The sequence below is a fragment of the Triplophysa rosa genome, linkage group LG16 (genome assembly GCF_024868665.1).
Source record: "Triplophysa rosa linkage group LG16, Trosa_1v2, whole genome shotgun sequence".
Classification (NCBI taxonomy): domain Eukaryota; kingdom Metazoa; phylum Chordata; class Actinopteri; order Cypriniformes; family Nemacheilidae; genus Triplophysa; species Triplophysa rosa.
This window is the reverse complement of record NC_079905.1, coordinates 6,080,972-6,099,874: the sequence shown is the minus strand read 5'-3', so window position 1 is coordinate 6,099,874 and position 18,903 is coordinate 6,080,972. Positions and strand designations below refer to the sequence as shown.

The 18,903-nt window shown below is 37.8% G+C and overlaps 1 protein-coding gene across 4 annotated transcripts in view; it reads right to left on the bottom strand.

The window, feature by feature from the left end:
* The window catches only part of znf516 (zinc finger protein 516), a 37,162-nt gene extending 24,693 nt beyond the window's left edge, over window positions 1–12,469 (bottom strand). For 2 of the 4 annotated variants that reach the window (XM_057354087.1, XM_057354093.1), the window contains exon 1: window positions 12,167–12,469. The gene's annotated coding sequence lies outside the window, so the exon portion shown is untranslated. Of the gene's footprint in view, window positions 1–10,910; window positions 11,134–12,003; window positions 12,121–12,166 lie in introns of those variants that run through there. The other 2 variants (XM_057354089.1, XM_057354088.1) reach the window with 2 other exon arrangements.
* Window positions 12,470–18,903: the final 6,434 nt, after the last annotated feature.

The following is an 18,903-nucleotide window of genomic DNA, read 5'->3' as shown; positions in this document are numbered from 1 at the left end:
AAATACATTTATACAGGTTTGGAATACCTAGAGAGTGAGTAATTCATGACAGAACTTTCTTTCTTGGGTGAACTATCCCTTTAATATCCCATGTATGCATGTTTGCATCGCATCTAAATTGACCTTTTCATTTTTTTACTGGACAAACAAAGATGCTGATTAAGACCAATTTCTTAACAGTTTTATGTAGTGATGCTCAAGACAGACATGTGGCTGGCACATAAAAACACTACAGTGCGGTATGAAAAAATATCGCCATATAAATGTTCCCCCCAAAAATGACAATTCTGTCATGAATTACTCCCTCGAGCTGTTTCAAAACTGTATACATTTCTTTGTTCTGTTGAACACAAAAAAGATATTTGTTAAAATTTTAGCAACTGAGATTTCTGGGACATCATTGACTACAATAGTAGGAAAAATTAAAATGGTAGTCAAAGGTGCCCTAAAACTGATTGCTTTTCTAACTTCCTCAGAATATCTTCTTTTGTGTTAAACAGAACAAAAAAAATGTAACAATAATTTTCCTACTATGGTAGTCAATAGTGCCCCAGAACTGTCAGTTGCTAACATTTTTCCCCAAAATGTTTTTGTGTTTATCAGAACAAAGAAATTGATACAGGTTTGGAACAACTTGAGCATTGAGTAATCCGTGACAGAATTTTCATTTTTGGGTGAAGTATCCCTTTAAGAAAATGCTTCTACAGGTGTCCACAAGTGGGTTTGTATGTGTGCGCTTTTTAGGCAACGGTTCATGCAAGTGTGCACGTACATCAGTGTGTGTGCGACGGCAGTGAGAGAGATGAGAGAAGGACATCAGCAGTACGTCTTATGTAATATCTGCCCGAGCCTCTGCAGTGCTCCTGATAGCAGTATGACATAACACCTATACAGCCACACAGCTTGACCAAAAAACACACACACATACTGGCACATACACGTGTACACACAGAGGTAAGTTCTTTTACTGATTTGCATAAAAACTGTCATTTACTTTCATAAGCAAATAAAAAAAAGCAAACATTTCTAAATACTGTTTTTGGTTCACCTCATAAAATAGACAAAAATGATAATGCTTCAGTTTTCTGTTGTTGACACATGAGACCTTTTATTACTGTAGATATCTTTAAATCACATTTGCTATCTCAAAGGTCCCTCTTTACATTCTTTTGTTTGCTGAACACATACAGCAAATGTAAGTGGCTTTCAGATGCACTCGTGTGGTTGCCGTGGTCTAAAGCACAACTATAATCTGAAGGCATTAACTTGCTCTCTAAAAAAAGACCTCAGAACAGGGATTAGATTATCACAGTAAGGCCAGCTCAGACACTCTCTCTCCCTCTCTATTTTTGTCTCTCTTTCTCGTTCTTTTTGCATGCACAGATGATGCTAAAAATGAATAAACCTGGTAGCCAACAAGCGAAGTAACACCTACACTGTGTTGGGTGCTTTTTGAGCCTCTTACCCAAGTTTTTTATCTTTAAGTCTAGCATATGTTATGGCACAGAGCAACCTAAACCTCTTCATTGGGGTAATAGCCGGAGGGTGAATGACTGCTTATAGGGGGCCGCTGTATCCCCCCTGGGAGTGCTCAGGGTTAAGTACCTGGCTTTGGGTTGCCAGATCTGCACCAGAAGAGCTCCAGATTTTACCCATATTTAGCAGGCCGCAAACTTTTGACATCAAATAATGTTTTCAACCAGGGGGTCTGTAAGTGTGAGAAAAACCCAGACCTAAAGCAAAAACATCCTACACTTCCCTTTATAATGTTCGATCAAATTTAGCTTTATGCACACCTCTCCAGCGCCTGTATGCTTTACCGACCTTGACGGCAGCCCAAGAGAGACACCTCTTCTTCAGAACCGTCTGGACTCCGTAAGTATATCTGCGTCCTTGGCGAGAGGCGCGACAGGCACGGTCGTTCGGTCAGAGCGTGCGGGGCAGCCAGATGTCTTTCTTGTGGCCTTCAAAGGATTGTCTCTCTGACTGTTTATTTATTAATGTTGAGCTTGCACCGTGATAACTCTCACATTCCAAATACTGTTTATTATACCGGAACAATAATATGTGCCATGCAGGCAATAAAAGAGTGATATGAAGCTAGATTTTAATATTTGCTAACGCTACCTGCCCCTGGCAAAAATGCCACGATGATGCTATCGGGTTTTGTGGTTGATTGCCAAGGCGTTGCTATGCAGGTACAAAGGTGTCCTGGGTTGCTGCTTAATGGGTAAGTCAAAAAGACCCTAAATTGGGCCCAGCCCCAAATGACTATGATATTCTGGACCCTAAATAAGACCTAAGGTATACACTACCGTTCAAAAGTTTAGAATCACTTAACTAAAATGTTTTCCTGATATATGCTTATATATTTGAAACTACTGTTGTACATAACATAATAATTTCATTAGAAAATTATATTTAATATATTAAAAAAGGTTTTGTAATGGATGATTTGGAATAATGAGGAAAAGGCAATGTAAAATCTTAAATCATAACAGTGATGCAAGTCAAAGGAAATACCTGAAGATATTTTTAATTATTTTAAATATTTCGTATTGAATATATTACTTTATTATATTTAATATATTATTTACTAATCTTACGATTTGAAATATTTTATTATTAGACATATTCTCCAAAAAAAGTGTGCTTTGCTTTATTACATTATCTTAGCATCAAAGAATGCAAATGTATACTGTATGGTCATCTCAATAGTGTCTGCCAAGAAAATAAGCTCAAGTTTCTTAAAACGGCTGGTTTTTCTCACTCCGGTTAGTTCAGTGAAGGACAGGTAATCTAACACCATGAAAACCCATCTCTCTCCCTCTCAACTCTACCCTCCTTCTCTTTTCTTCTTTTGCATGTTCCTGTTCTGGTAAGGGAAGATCTGTCTCTTTTTAATGTCATCCCTCGTCACACCCATCTTCCATCTGCTGTATGTATGCATGCGTGTATAATGGTGGCAGTGAGGGGTTCTTGGTGTGGTTATGCATGTTAGCATATATGTAACTAAGGGAATAAGAATGTGTGTGTGTGCGTGCGTGCATGCGTGCGCGTGTGTGTTCCTGTTCATAGAGCAACCACTGGAGTTCAACAATAGCAGGAATTTTGATGAAGCAACAGAGAGGAGGACCGACTCACAACCTCTTGAGGAAAGCTGAAGTATATCACACTTGCTGATTACAATAACACATACACAACAACCCATCTGTGAGAAATAAGCATCAAGTCGACATATTCAAGGTTGTCTATTAAATATAACGGCTATAAATGAAATCCACCATCTCTTGACACCTTCCACTTTTCTTTATCTTGTTCAGTACAAACACTACAGTAATGTAGACTTACATCTGTACTTTACAAAATCTAAATATTATTTCTTTGTTTTATCACAGTACAGTCACGAGATTAAGATTTTCAGCACCTCATAGGGTAGGGGTGCTTAAATGTGTTAAAAATAATGCAAAATATTGTTATAATTTTGATGTCAAATATGACCAGAACTATATTACATATTGCTGCTTTCCTTCTGAAACCTTGTATCTCCATATTTCGTGATTTTTATTTATTATAAATATTATTAGTCACCCTTTGTTTGTCAGTTGGTTTGGTAAATATCAAAGCAATAAAAAGTATTAAAAAGTGCTTGTGAACTTTGTACCGTTTAAATGATTAAATACTGCGTTGCTAGTGAATATGGACATCCAAGGTTTTGGAAGGATAGCGGCGAGTTTATTGGAAAAAAAGCGATTGAGTTTACCATACACAAAATGTTTTACTTTATTAGCTCAACGCTAAACTGTATCTAAAATGTAACAAAAGTCTCCATTGTTACTGTACAATTGGCTGTTTGGCTCAAGCCTGATCAAAATGGTGGTGTCGAGCGCTCCCCTCTCTGAGGGATATGTCATGTCGGGCTCTCAGGGATTTGAGGTCAGTCCAGCTGGACGTCTGGTGCCAAAACGAGGTGGATTACACCTTTTAATCCCAGTCACCCCAAGGAAGTGAACTAAAACTGGTCACATCCTCTCTAGAATGCAGAATTTATTCAGAAGATCTTTCTGAACCGGGTCCTATCGCTTGCTAAGATACACACAAAGAGAGTTTTGCTCGTCCCTCAAGGGACCCACAGAACAGACACCCAAAACGGATTATATATTTATACAGGATCATGTGACGACCAATAAGACTGCTTGTTTTACAATGACATCTTTAACGCTTCTGTTCCTTGAACCGACAAAATGAGGAAGTTTAAGTTTTATCTGTTAATGCCAACAACAGAAATTGTTTGGCTGGAACTGCTAGCGTACCAAACAAACAAAATGGCCGCCTAAACAGCTAGGTGTTCTGATTTCACTTAGCATGACTCATTAATTTCAGGTAGAACTCTTTATAGTAGCCGACTAAAAAGTCTACAAGTATGTTTTACAGAATACAAACAACGAAACAGAATACAAGTAATCTGAACCAAAGTGTTTCCTGTGTCTGTATTAAAAGCACTTAGATATTAGAGGATTGGCTCTGAATTTTAGCTGTATTTTTCTCAATAAAGGAAATTCCCCAGAGCCTGAGCTATTAATACACTCAAAGCTCTTTCTCAGAGGAACAGCTGGTAGTGAAGAGGAAATTTGTTAATATTCCACATTGGTTTTTCACATTGTGGAATGTATACAGCTAATGGGAAAATCATATGACCTAGACCAACATGACTTTACCCAATCACAGCCCTTTCATAAATCCATGTTGTTTAAATCCAAGTGTAGCACAAAACACCATCTGATATTTTAGGCCCAAAATATTATTTAGCTTTTTGCCACAGCGGGCACAAATGAAGAAATAAAGTGTTGTGTTTTCCGACATGTTTTACAGCCAAACCAGACACTGAATAATTTACAGCTGCAAGGCCTTGACATCCACAGGATCCAATTAGTTGAAATCCACATGCAATCAGTCCAGAGGAAAAAAAGGCACAACAGGGACATCTCCAGAGAGAAGAGACATTATTAGCAAGTTTTTCAAATGCAGAGGTGCACTACATATAGAGAGAATAGCAGATGCAATGGAAATCACACTTTCAGTTAATAAAGAATGCGACACTCCCATACAATTGCCCCAGCCACTCAAACAACCTCTGATAAGGTTTACTGACTAGCAGTGAAGCTTCAAAGGGATACTCCACCCAAAAATGAAAATTCTGTCATGAATTACTCACCCTCAAGTTGTTTCAAACCTGTATAAAATAATAATTTCTGTGTTCTGTTGAACACAAAAAAAGATATTTGGAAGAATGTTAGCAACCAAGATTTCTGAGATTCAAAAAATGTTTGTTTTCCTAAATTCTTCAAAATATACAAAAAAATTCTAGTCAATAAAGCCCCAGAAATCTCAGTTGCACACATTCCTCTAAATATCTTTGTGTTCAACAGATCAAAGAAATGTACACAGGTTTGGAACAACTTGAGGATGAGTAATTCATGACAGATTTTTCATTTTTGGGTGGACTGTCTCTTTAAATAGCAACAGCTATGTTTTGATAGCCATAAAATTGCATAGCATAGTATAGTTTGGGGTGGAGTAGCACAGTAGCATAAAAACAAATATATAAAGCATCCAGTGCTAATGCGAAACCCATGCTACCTAAACATTTGTCTTTCTTGACGTTTAAAAACAACAACTCCGCAAAATATGATGTAATAACGCAGTCTTAAGAATCAACCACAATGTCTATGGTGGTTATGATCCTGGTTCTTACACTGATAAGAGCAAACAACTAAAAAAAACTAACAGGGCAAGTTTAGATGGCAGAATCTGTCCTATACAGTTTTCAAAGGCGTTACAGTAAATCAAAGCCAGAAACACAATAAACAACCTACACAACAAATTGTTATTAAAATTCTCTATAACTCTGTCAGTCGGGTGGAGCTGCAACAGCTGTTTGTGTGGTTTCCAGATAATAGCAACAATGGCTTGCTCCCATAATCTCAAATGGAACGTTTGTTAGACTCTGGACTGTGTGATTTTGGATTACTAAATCAAACATCATACACCTGTACATATGTAGGTTACAGTTTGTGAAATCAAAGGATCTGGATTTCCTACGGTCGACTGATATGGTTGAATGAAAGAAAAGCCACAAATGCAGGCATAAAAACTACTGCAGGGATGGCTCGCAACATTATGGACATGATGACAGTGAGGTCATGGTCAAAACAGTGATGTGTGTGCAGTATACAGTACCAACCTGTTCCTGTTGGAACGTGGGACAGGAAGATGCACACTGCCATCACTTGTTATGCTCTCTAGTGCCAAAGCTGTGCCCTGCTTAGCTCTTCTCATTCTCTCTGCCCGCTGTTGCAAGCTCGACCATGTGCCAAGCCCTCCACTACACACTGACATTTTACATGCCCAACACATACAAATTCTACATACAATCTTTTAAAACAATTTCTGTGATGAAAAAGTCATCTACTGAATTAAAAGACTGAAGATTTTCCATGACTTGAATACTGTACTTTCTGGTTTAGTTGAGATCACCTTTCTTTGACAAAAAAACTGCATGTTAAAATGTCAATAAAGTATCCTAATCTGAACATTCTGGAAAAACAGGTACAGTTAGTTTCACTACAGTTCTGTGTTAAAGCGGTATTATTGGAACAGATGAAAACCAAATCTTTCATTTTGTCCAATTATTGTCTGTTGTGTTCCCCGTTTCACCCTGTTAAACATACATAAAGTGTCCACATACGTTTTCAAACAGTAAATATATGTTTCAAAACGTAAAACTTCAGCAACTTTGTGAAACCTCTGCTTTGAAAGTGTGCTTGTGCTATCTTTCTAAATTAAATATATAATGCTCTGATATGTCTTGATCTTTAGTTTTCCTAAGAAATGACAGATTACGGGTCTGAACGCAAGGACACCTTTTGGTGCCACTGTATACATTTCCTATGAAACACCGACCATAACCACCTTACCAAAAACAAACAAAACCACAAAGAGGTATATAATTAAATAAATATCAACGAATTTAGGAAGACATCTGTTCTCTCTTAACCTGGATGTCTTAGCAAATTAAATTCTTCATGCGACGTCTCTCCTCCCCCTCAGCAGCACCTAATCCTACTGATTAAATCATTTTTCTTCAGCCCTAATTTTGCCTGTTAGAGGGCTCTGATGCAGGCTGGGTGTGCTCTCTATTGATTGGTGCGTTGAGCAGATTACCCTAATAGCAGGATTAGCGCCCACATGTTGACCACGCGTGGCGGAGCCGCTCGGCTGTGGTGCCAGCTTCGAATCAGATGGCCGGAGAAAGCAGTCAAGACACAATTTAGTTTTTAACAAGTTACAACTACCAAGAAACAAGTTCGTTCAGTTAGTTTGCAAATGTATCATCAGTTAATGTGGTCAAGATCACTAACGCTACAAAACTTAACACGTGTTTACATGCCTTAACAATGTATGGGTGGAGTATCATAACATGACCATATAAATGTCATTGGTGTGTAGATTAAAGCTAATCCTGCAATTATATAAGCAATTACAGTACATTGTACAACTATGCTTAGCATGGTTCTATTAAAATATTACTATTAAAGGTCCAGTGTATGAAATTTAGCGGCATCTAGCCGTGAGATTACGAATTGCAACCAACGGCTCATTCCACCTCTCCAGCCTCCCTTTACAATGGCTGACACCGGAACTAAGATGTCATCACATTTTCACTTCTTTGCAGAAGGAGATAACGTATTTACAAAACACTCTGTAGAGCAGTTTGTCCATTTAGGGCTACTGTAGAAACAACATGGCGAATTTCATGTAAGGGGACCTGCGGTGTATAGATAGAAATAGCTCATTCAATGTATTAAAAACATAACGCTTCATTATGTAAGGTCTTTATACACCTCTGAAGACATAGTTACGTATATATATTTTATTACATTTCTGTAAATAGATCCTGGACCTTAAAGTCAAAATTGCAGCAACTATGTTTAGAAAATTTGGTAGAAATAGCCAGTATAAATGTTTTCTCTTAACCCCTATTATTCATTCCAAATGTACATCAAGATCCTAACTGGAGAAGACTAAACAAATTTGTGGAAACTTCCTTCAGAATCATTGTTCCTATGAGGATAAATAGCAATTTATTACTCTCCATCTGCACCGGACCCTTAAGAATTAAAGTAGCGTGTGTGAGTTCTTTAAAGCAATTTCCTCTAGACTCAATGCACTACAGTCAGCTGTTTATCGAACAGACAGTTATTCATATTATTCCAAAACTGGTTAAACTGCACCTTGGATGATGACATAAGCATGACCAAAACTTCCAGTCACATACTCGCTCATCTTCTGGATGAAGGTGTGTTTTATTTCATTTGTAAAAATGATGCACATCTTTGTGACAGGCTAAAATACACACTACATTATACTATACAAATGAAGTCACAAAACAGATTCCCCTCTCTCGTTCTTTACTACTACTAATAATAATAAACAAAATGACTCCACAAACTTCACCAAACCAATCCTATATTCACTCTGCCTGCTCCCAAGTACAAATGACACTAATGGTAAGCAGCCTCAAATGCGGTATAACAAAGGCATTAAAATATTAAAGTTGCGAATGTAAGCTTTTTTGGTGTGTCCAGATGGGGTAACTAGAAGCTTATTCAGGCCATGGAAAAAAGAATTCCAGTAATCTACTGCTGATCCTTCACAATGGCACCCTTGTGCTTATTGTTTTTCCCTCCCCACTGCCTCTACTCAAAGCCACTGATAATGTTAATGGTCCCTTCCTCCAGCAAGCCGATCTTGAGCTATTAGGGGTTGCAGGAGAACTGTAAATGCTTGTTAAGTCGTAGTAGAATGTCGAGGGGGATGTACAGGGTCAACTTCCCAAGGTCGACACAAGTTCAGGCCATAAACTTCAAACGGCGCGGATGGATCGGGTGAAAATTGTCCGGCGACAGAGGGGCATTTAAAATTAGGACCTCGGAGTCCTGGGAGATACACTGTATGTTGCGCAATGTTATTTAATCCAGTGAACAAAGTGGAAGCTGTAAAAAATACTAGTAGACTTATTATATGACAAAAGGAGTTCTGCAGATGACCTAGATATTTGTTAGGAGTCCTGTGGCTCAAAGTGGGCAAAACAGAAGCTGTGTGAGGTGATTTTGATTAAGAAATCTGATAGTAAAGATATCCTTCTAAATCAAAGCAGAAATCACCTTTAAAGGGACAGTTCACCCAAAAATAAAAATTCTGTCATAATTTACTAGCCCTCTAGTTGTTACAAATGAGTATAAATGTATTTGTTCTGATGAACACAGAGAAAGATATTTGGAAGAATGCTTGTAACCAAGCAGTTCTTGGTCACCACTGACTACCAATTTATACAGATTCGAAACAACTTGAGGGTGAGTCAAGACAGAATTTTCATTTTTGGGCGAACTTGTCCTTTGACATCTCAATTTAAATCAGTTTTGAAAGCCATGGGTATGCATTTCATTCTCATTTACAGAAAAGGATTGCTGGAGATCTTGAATAAAAAAGATAGCCTAAATAGCATTTAAGTAGCCAAAATTCAACCTTGACCATTCTCAGATGAAGAACTAAAACAAACCAAAAAGCACAGGAACTTCTTATTGCTGAGGTCTACTCTCTTCATAACACAAACAAGTAGTACAATACCCACTCACTCCATCCCGAATGGACACGGTAGAGTTTTTTTAATTTAACCTGTCAAAAGGTGTGTAAGCGTGTACACGGAAGTCACGTCAACAACTTGCTTCAATGAGACTTCACAAAGTCCAAGCAGCTGCACATAAAAGGGAAGTGACTTTAAGGCCCATGCAAATACCTTGCAGTGCTTCGAGGTGTGTTCTTTGTCTATCAGCACAAAACACAAAAATAGCTTTACCGTTCAATTCACGGTCATCTGCTTAAGCCGTGGATGCTCTGTGTGGCATGACCAAACACTTTACACTGAATCAAGAACATACGTGGAGATGTTGTTTTGAGGTGTTTCCTCGACCCGAATAAACTGTTTAGTAAACAACTGACAAATAGTTGCATTAAGAACACACACAGGGTTCCATATACATCCACCTTCAGTTTAAGAAAGGAAATTTGCCATTTATCCTATACCATGGCAGTAAAATCAGTAAAACACTACTCTCAACCTTATCTGACCCCTGAAAAAAAACTTTTTGGGGTGGAAAAGTGGTTCAGTCACATTCCATAACATTTTTGCCTTGAATTAAACTAGTTCATTTAGCTGATGACACATGAAGCACATAAGGTTATCTGAAAAAACACATATTATTTGAAACTGTACACATAAACCAGAAGGCCATTATAACCCTTGCAATAATACATCCAATACAGACAAAGTCGATAAGAACACACTCTAACTCGCAAAACAAAAAAGATGAAATATCCCACCCAAGTCATGTTGGTCAAAAACAGAGTCCTCATTACAAAGCAAGGGGTATTAACCAGTGTGCCGACGTCACCCCAGAAGCAAGCCCCCCACCCCGGACCCCACCGTTCACCTAATAATGCAAAACAAACTTCCTGCTGATGCTTGTTGTGCCACGAATCTTCCCTACGTTATTCTAATGTTACATTAACTTTTAGCAAACTGCAGCAGACGTTTTTTGGCACCATGACAGCCGTGATAATCATAAGCTAATGATAATGCATTCACCAATCTCCCCCTTCTCCGCATATTCATCCCTCTTATTATCACACACAACACAAATTGTTCTCGGGCAGACAAAATAAAAGGTATCCTTACATGTATGTAAAAGTGCATGCATTCAAACGTAAACATTAGTGGCCACAAATCAAACTATATATATACAGTATAACATATAACATACAACAACAAAGCAGCTGTGCTGTCTTACCATATGTTTTAATTTATATCCTCTTGAGAAACTTGGTCATGCACATTCTATAGGAAGCAAAATCCTTTGCTTAATTCATGTGCCTCATCCGCTACCCCGTATCGCGAAGATCCCGATTCAACAGGACCGTTATCCAAAAAATTCCCTGTTAATCGCAGTCCGTCGTCCTCTGCGAAAGGCTTTGAGCCTTGATAATGGTAAGTTAAATGCGAACTGACAAGCATCCGACAAGCTTTCAGAGAGTGGGAAGGGGGGAAAACGAACAAAACAAAAAAAGTAAAGCACCAAAGCCCCGCCCTGCAACTGTATTATCTCTCAAAGTAACATGGTTTAGATTTAAGACCATCGCTATTGTATTGTAGCCTACAGAAAATAAAACGTCTGTCTATAACAGATCATGTTTTTGAAAATCTCAATGTCGAAAAAAATCGATAACCTGATGGGAGATAACAGATAACCTAATTTGAAGCTGGGCATTGCAAGCCCATGGTTTTATTTCCTTCTAAAATAATTGCTTAAGTGATGGATCTGTTCTGCATCAACAAGTTTATTGTTTTAATGTAAGACAGCGTTACGCAGAGCCGGTGAGGGTTATGAATCGATTGAAAACATATTTATATACATCTCTGACTTAAACTTTTATGAGCTGTTAAGTTGTAAACAATAACGAGCAAGAAAAGTGCTGGCTTCGCGTCTGCCTTGATGCAATGCACAATCCATTCTAATTGTCCAAATCATGCAGGATATTAAAGGAAATGAATTTGCCCTCAAAGTCTCGAAGTTAACTCAAAATAAACATACAACCAAACTTCACACCACACATCCACATGCCAATTTAACAACAGTCGATGTCTTTAACACTCTCGGTGATCACATGCCTCAAAAAGGAAACTTCCTAAAAAATAATGCGTGGACAAAGTAGGTTATGGCAGAGGTTATATGGGCAAACGACACATGCAAACGACAAGCGTTATATGTGAGTTACTGTAACACAGATCGCAATTCAATGCACGACCGTCTTTAAAACTGAACTACCGACAGATTGATCTCCAATCTTAATCTCTTCTCTATTAGACTGACGCCGAAACAATACCTTTCACATCACGAGCGACAGCAAGCAAGCCAACGCAATAACAGCCCGTCCGATTCTTCCTTAAAGTGTGCGAACTATCATTGAGATGACCGATGCACCGATCTTTAGGTTTACGATCGATTGTTTTTCACAGTTTGATTCGTCATTTGATCGTCAAACTTACCTTGATACATGAAAATGACGTAATGAAGTTGTGGGGCTACGGCACAAACGCAAGGTGACACTCCGAGATGATGACAAACAAACTGTGTGGCATCCGCAGTTTCGAAATGACGTGTGCTTAGAAATCGTCTATCATCAACGATCAAATGTAGTGGGATTGTAGATCGAGGAAACAACGCGATGACACCGACAGACGTTGATCCAGATTGAGACGGATCGACAGCGAAGTGGCCCGTGTGTTTGGTGCGACACCTGGAGCGGCGATGGTTCCTCCCTCTTCCATTGACAATTGTTTGTTCAGCAGAAAGTTGGTTGATGCAGAAAGTCTATAATGGACTCAATGGCACAAGCTGTATTTACTGACAAAAAAATTGTGATCTATGGGTTTATATTAAACGTTTAAAGTTTATGATGAAATATACATTTTAAATACTTTATTTAATCTAAAAGTCCGCGATGTTCGCCAATACATGTTTCGTTGAATTACATTTAGCGTAGCCTACGTATCATAATGTACGTAAACCAAATATATAGGCTGTATTTTTTTACTTAAAAACAGATTTAAAAACCAAAACATAGTTTACTTTTTTTTCTCGCCATAAAAGGGCCACAGACGTTAACAAACAAGCGTGTAATGGTATGTAAATTATTTGACCTTTATGAACAACAAGTCTATGACGTATTTAATTTATTTTTATTATGTTTTATTTCTTTTTATATTTATACATTATATTTGGGGTTTGGTTTAAAAGTTTTCATTAATTATTAAATTATTTTCTGTTTAATTTGTTGTGCGTTTTAAGTAGCATGCACTTATTTGTTTTCGTTCTTATTAATTTATTCCACTCTCTTTTATTTATTTTAACTTTTTTATTTTTGTTCATGTTTAATTTTTTTCAGAATTCTGTACATAATACCTTTAAATAATACCCAGACGAATCTAAAATAAATAGCCAAATCTAATCATCACTGTACCATTTCCGTCTCTTGTTACATAACTTAAAGGGTGACATGCGGGAGTGGATAATGCAGTAGTTGTTTGGATGGAGCTGTTGCAGGACACCTATGTGAAGAGTGGTCATTAGTGACTCTCACCAGAGGCTGTGACAGCTGTCGCTTGTGGCTGCCGCTGGGCCCCCCCTCTTCCCACAATGCTCCAGTATGAACAGTGGATCTGAAAAGACATGCAACCTGACTCCCTCATCTCCATTTACCCATCTCATATTTAATGGACAGACTCAGCCTGCTGTCATTAACCAGCAGCCACACTACCTCTGGCCTACAGCTTTGATCATTAATCAACGTATTCGCGTAATTATCGACCGCCCCAGCTGCTCGATCAAAAGTGCTAGTTTTGCTAACTTTCATTTCTATTTCTTTCTTTCTTTATAATATATTCTTTGTTTTAATACACGTTTAATTCATCGTCGTCGCCTTGTGAGAGTGCTTGACAATTAATGTGGTAAAAATGAGGTCTGGTTCGTGGTATCTGGGACTGCCACCCTTTTAAGGGGTTGTTTTTGAGATGGAGAGCTGTGAGCCAGTAGATGGATTTTTTGGTCGTGGGGGAAGGGAGATTCTGAACTCTTTCAACCACATTTCCTCTCAGGCACACACAAAACCTCACACACAGCAGTCTGGACCTAAGGATGAGTATTTATCATGTGACAAAAAAAAGCGCATTGACTGTAAGAGAATGTTCAGTTTTTAGCACGAAAAGGCAGGTTACTTATCAGTCTGGCTTACGTGTGTTAAAGGGATACTTCACCCAAAAATCATTTTACTCAACTTTGTTCCATATCTGTATACATTTCTTTGTTCTGATGAACACAGAGAAAGATATTTGGAAGAATGCTTGTAACCAAACAGATCTTGCCACCCATTGACTCCCATAATAGGAAAAACTACTTTAACTTTTTTTTGTTCTGTTCAACTCAAAAGAAGACATTTTAAAGAATGTAGGACAGCAAACCGTTCTGGGGCACTTTTGACTACCATTGTATTTTTCCTACTATGGTAGTCAATGGGGAGCAAAATCTGTCTGGTAATAAGCATTCTTACAAATATCTTTCTCTGTGTTCATCAGAACAAAGAAATTTGTTCAGATTTGGAACAACTCTGAAAGGTGAGTAAATGATGACAGAATTTACAATTTTGGGTGCAGTATCCCTTTACGGTACATGTTTGCTGCTAAGGGATATCTCAGTTATTGCGTGGTTTACAATAATATTAAATGCTCAAATTCATTCAAACATTTAGTCTGCATGTAACCAGTTATATGTTTGAGTGTATTTGAGTTGGAGACTTAAATTACTTTTATGTTTCTCTTTGGGTTTTAAGAGACGTTTTTGCGTTCCACTCCAAACTACGGACCGTGTTGAATATTTACTTACTGTCACCTTACGTCTACATAGGATGTGGAATTGTTTGAAAGCAACAACCTGTTGTTTTCCGCAGCAGTGGAGCGGAACAATTTTGACTCTGAGAGTTAGTTTGAAGAAGTGGGGGAGGATGCATGTGAATATTCTTCCAGCAGGTCAAAGTTCACAAGCTTCATCATGAAGTGTAGAATCCTTTTCCTGTTTCACCCCCAGCTGTGCAGTTTACTGCCAACAGTATAGCATTTTTATTAAAAAACTTTAAGAAAATATATTTTGACTGAATATCTTTGAACTGTAGTGAGACAGGATGCTTTAAATCTCGGACGTATAGTAACATTGGTTACTCTGAATGTACACGGTGGTCTAAAGCTGTATGATGAAATGTTTAGAATGTCGCACGAAAAGGAAGTCTAAAAATAGGTCAGCGAGGCACGTGCATTTCAGACGTTCTCCACAGTAAAGGTAAAAATACTAGCCCCTCTGTTTTAATCTCTTGTTCTTTGATTTGCAGTGTCAGGCCTGTTGCGTTGACGACAGCAGAATGTGGTGAATATTTCATGAAAGGGGGAGGGGGAGAGGTGGTCCGCCAAACTTTGACCTGGTAACTAATCTATTCAGACAAAAAGAGGCAAACTGGAATTGAATTAAGGTGCATGGTCAGTCCTTTGTGGGTTCTCATTTAGATGTTTACAAATGTCTCCTGCTGCTTTTTTCAACTTTAAAACATGGTTTAGTTGGCTTCTCTGCAGACTTCCTGAAAGGAGGTTCGTTGTCTAACATCACAAAAAGTTAAAAGAAAAGAAACAAAACATTTATGTTTTAGTAACTGTTTTAGAGAATGTTGACTATTCATTTTTAACTATTAAAATAGATTTTATGACCTTTCTGGACACTCTTTGATTGCCTTTATTTATCTTTATTTCTTTATTTTATTTCTTTAATGTCATTCTTTATGCAGTGATTGTGAAAGAATAATAATTTCAATCTTAGTTCATTAATAATGTCAGCAGAGGTTTATAAATAATATTTCTGGGTTATATTGTATATTATTATTAAAGGAACAGTTCACCCAAAAATGAAAATTCTGTCTTCATTTACTCAAGTTGTTCCAAATCTGTATACATTTCTTTGTTCTGATGAACACAAAGAAAGATATTTGGAAGAATGCTTGTAACCAAACAGTTCTTGGCCACCATTACCTTTAAGTTGCCCTTCACAATATGCCATTTACATGTCTTTATATTTTGAAAATGATGTTTTGGAACGTTACACATCTTACATAAATGTCTTAGTCATTTGCAACTCAAGTCATGATAGGTTTAAATTGTCTGGGTGCCTTTCAAATGTTATTTACCTGCCTTTCTGAAAACACTTCCAAAGCCATTTTCTGTCTGATAGCAAGGGTGGTCCCCCTGGAACAACTAAGGTTAAGGGCCTCGCTCAAGGGCATAGAGCAAGAAGATGATTTCGGTAACTCTCCAGGGCCCCTCCTAGCTGCAACTGAACCTGCAGCCTTTGTGTTCGTCATGTTGCTCTCAAATTCTGGGCTGGTTCAATCACTCCTCAACCGAACTTAACAGATGCTGCAGAAAGTCTTACGTTATCCATTACCGCACAAATCACATTTATTCCGCCTCTCATCATCCATCAAAGCATAGGTGCTTTCATCTGCCAGTGTCTCTTTGTACCTGTAATTAGTTTTGGGATGGGAGTTCGTGTCTATTAAAACGGCATAAAAAGAGAATAAAGAGATTTGTGATTCCTTTTTGGAGCTCTGCTTAATAATGGCTGATAGAATTGTACTGTCAGGCTGGACGGAAAACGCTAGTCTGGCAAGAGTGGAGCTGGAGTCAGCCACATGCGGTCCTCGGTTTGTGTAGACACAGTTTTGTTCCTCTGTCTATACAACCTGATTTTAGTTATAGATAATGGTAACCTGCAGGTGACTGACATTGGAGAGCAACTGTCCAACAGCAGACCACAGCCTTTTTATTCATCCACAGCCTGATGTTGCCCTAGCCCCATTACAAAAGCACAAATGTACAGTATGTAAATGTGACCTTGTGCCCAGACCCTTGACCTTTCAAACTCAATAGTATCAGGTCCAACGTCATGTTTACGTAATGTTTCATTCAGAAACCTCTCTTACTGACGTGCATTCATCATGCGTTCACAATACACTACGCTGACCTAATAACAAGTATGAATCCAAGATAAATGAGAAGAGGGAGGGAGAGATACAGAGGAATAGCAGGGTGCGGGCAGATGGTCGGGGCTGGTGTGGAGTCTTGCTTCGGTGGAAATCCATGAGTGCTTAACCCCTCCTCCACTAGGGAGAGATGTGTCATGACAACAGTTCTCCCCCACCCTGCGACAGATTCTCATCGCTATAGCCAATACAGCGCTGTCAGTCGTCTGCAGCATTAACTGTTCACATCTGCCTCTTTTCATGCGTGATAGATAGATAGATAGATAGATAGATAGATAGATAGATAGATAGATAGATAGATAGATAGATAGATAGATAGATAGATAGATAGATAGATAGATAGATAGATAGATAGATAGATAGATAGATAGATAGATAGATAGATAGATAGATAGATAGATATCTTAAGATGTTCAGGATATTGACCTGAATGTTGAAATGACCTGGCTGGACTTTTTCTTTTAGACTCGCTAATGCCCTCTGCTGGCTCATCGCAGCAATTACACCACAGCCACGCATTACGATCACTGTAAAATTATGTTTTATGGTTTGAAACCCAAAAGGTAAATATGTACAAAATCTGAATAAAGAACTGATGATAACTTGCAAATTATAAATAAAGACTACCAGTACATCCTTATACAAACTAAACTACTGTCCAGAAAAATGCAGTTCACCTTTTAGCCAAAGGAGGGCAGTGTTTCTTTATAATCTGATCAAACACCTGTTGCCATGTGCAGCAGAATACACGGAATAATGGATTGATTGACGTATGTACAGACATTCCCAAAACAGATCAAACACTCTTCAAAGCAGCCTCCTTTTCTTCCGTGTAGATCATGCAAATGCTCTTACTAGTTATTTGGTCTAGAAGAGTCGGAGCATAGCATGTTCAAAGGACACCTCACTCTTTAACGGGTCTTTGGGTACAAAACAGAAAGTCCATTTGTGAACCCTTCAGGTTTAAAGTGCGTGTTTGAAGTCATGAAATATAATGTGTGCAATCTATAAATGTAGTGAAAAGAAACTGGTCACGGGATCACACCACAGGGGGTGCTCGTGTGTTTTGTTTAATAGCCTATTTTGATTATTTATGTTAATTGGTAAGTGTTTAAATGTTTAATTTACAGGCTCAAATATAGTTTAACACAGACTGTGCTTTTGTGCTTTATTTATTTATTTAGATGTCACAGTGTACTTAATTTGTCCAATTTAAGGCTAGTCAGAAATAATGTCTTTGAGTCAATTTTAGGTGTATTCTTCATGCTGATAAAACTGAACCGAAGCAAGATATCTGACACATGGAAAAAAATATTCTTTAAACCTTTAAACAGCCTTTTCAGTGACCTTTTAAGAGACTATTTTTGAGGACATGAAGAACCAAATGGCTGTAAGTCTGATTCACAATTGAAGAGATCTGGCACAGCATGCAAAGGTCACTGAAGGCAATTGATTGGCACACCTTCATTTCAGAGAGAATCTTTTAAATCACTGCTTTTCTTCTGTTTTCCATTTATTCCTTTAATTCCATTCATTCATGCACTCATGCATAATTCTAATACAGTTCAACACTAAATAAAAATGGTAAGAAGTTGATAAAACATAAAAAAAAGTGTCCTTAAAGAATGTGTATTTTGTTCTTATAGTTTACCATTTGGCTGAACAGAAAGAAATATATACATTTTGTTTATTGTAAAGTGTTTCCTGTTTTACTTTTTTTTTTAGCAATTTAAAGTAAAAAGGTCCATAAAGAACTAAGACTTTACAAATGTAAGCTATCAATAGCATTATAGCAAAAGTATCCAAATCATGTGGATAGGAATGCAATTGAAAGATTTCTTAGCAATATGTTTATATTATATCGGCAAAAGTGGGCTTGTTTAGTAAAAACCTTTTTTTTAGTTTTGTGGAATAACTACCCAAATGCGTACACAGAGAGACACATTAGAAAACCTGAGAGGACAAAGAGACGCACAATTGAACACAAACTGCATACATTACTGAGACTTTATTTACCGTTACTTTATAAATCAAGGGAGTTAAAGATATAACATCAGAACACCTGGCCACCTTAGAATATCCCATGCGTAATATAAAGTTTAGCACCATGTTTGAGACAAATCCAGCGCTGACAGGGAGAATATTTGA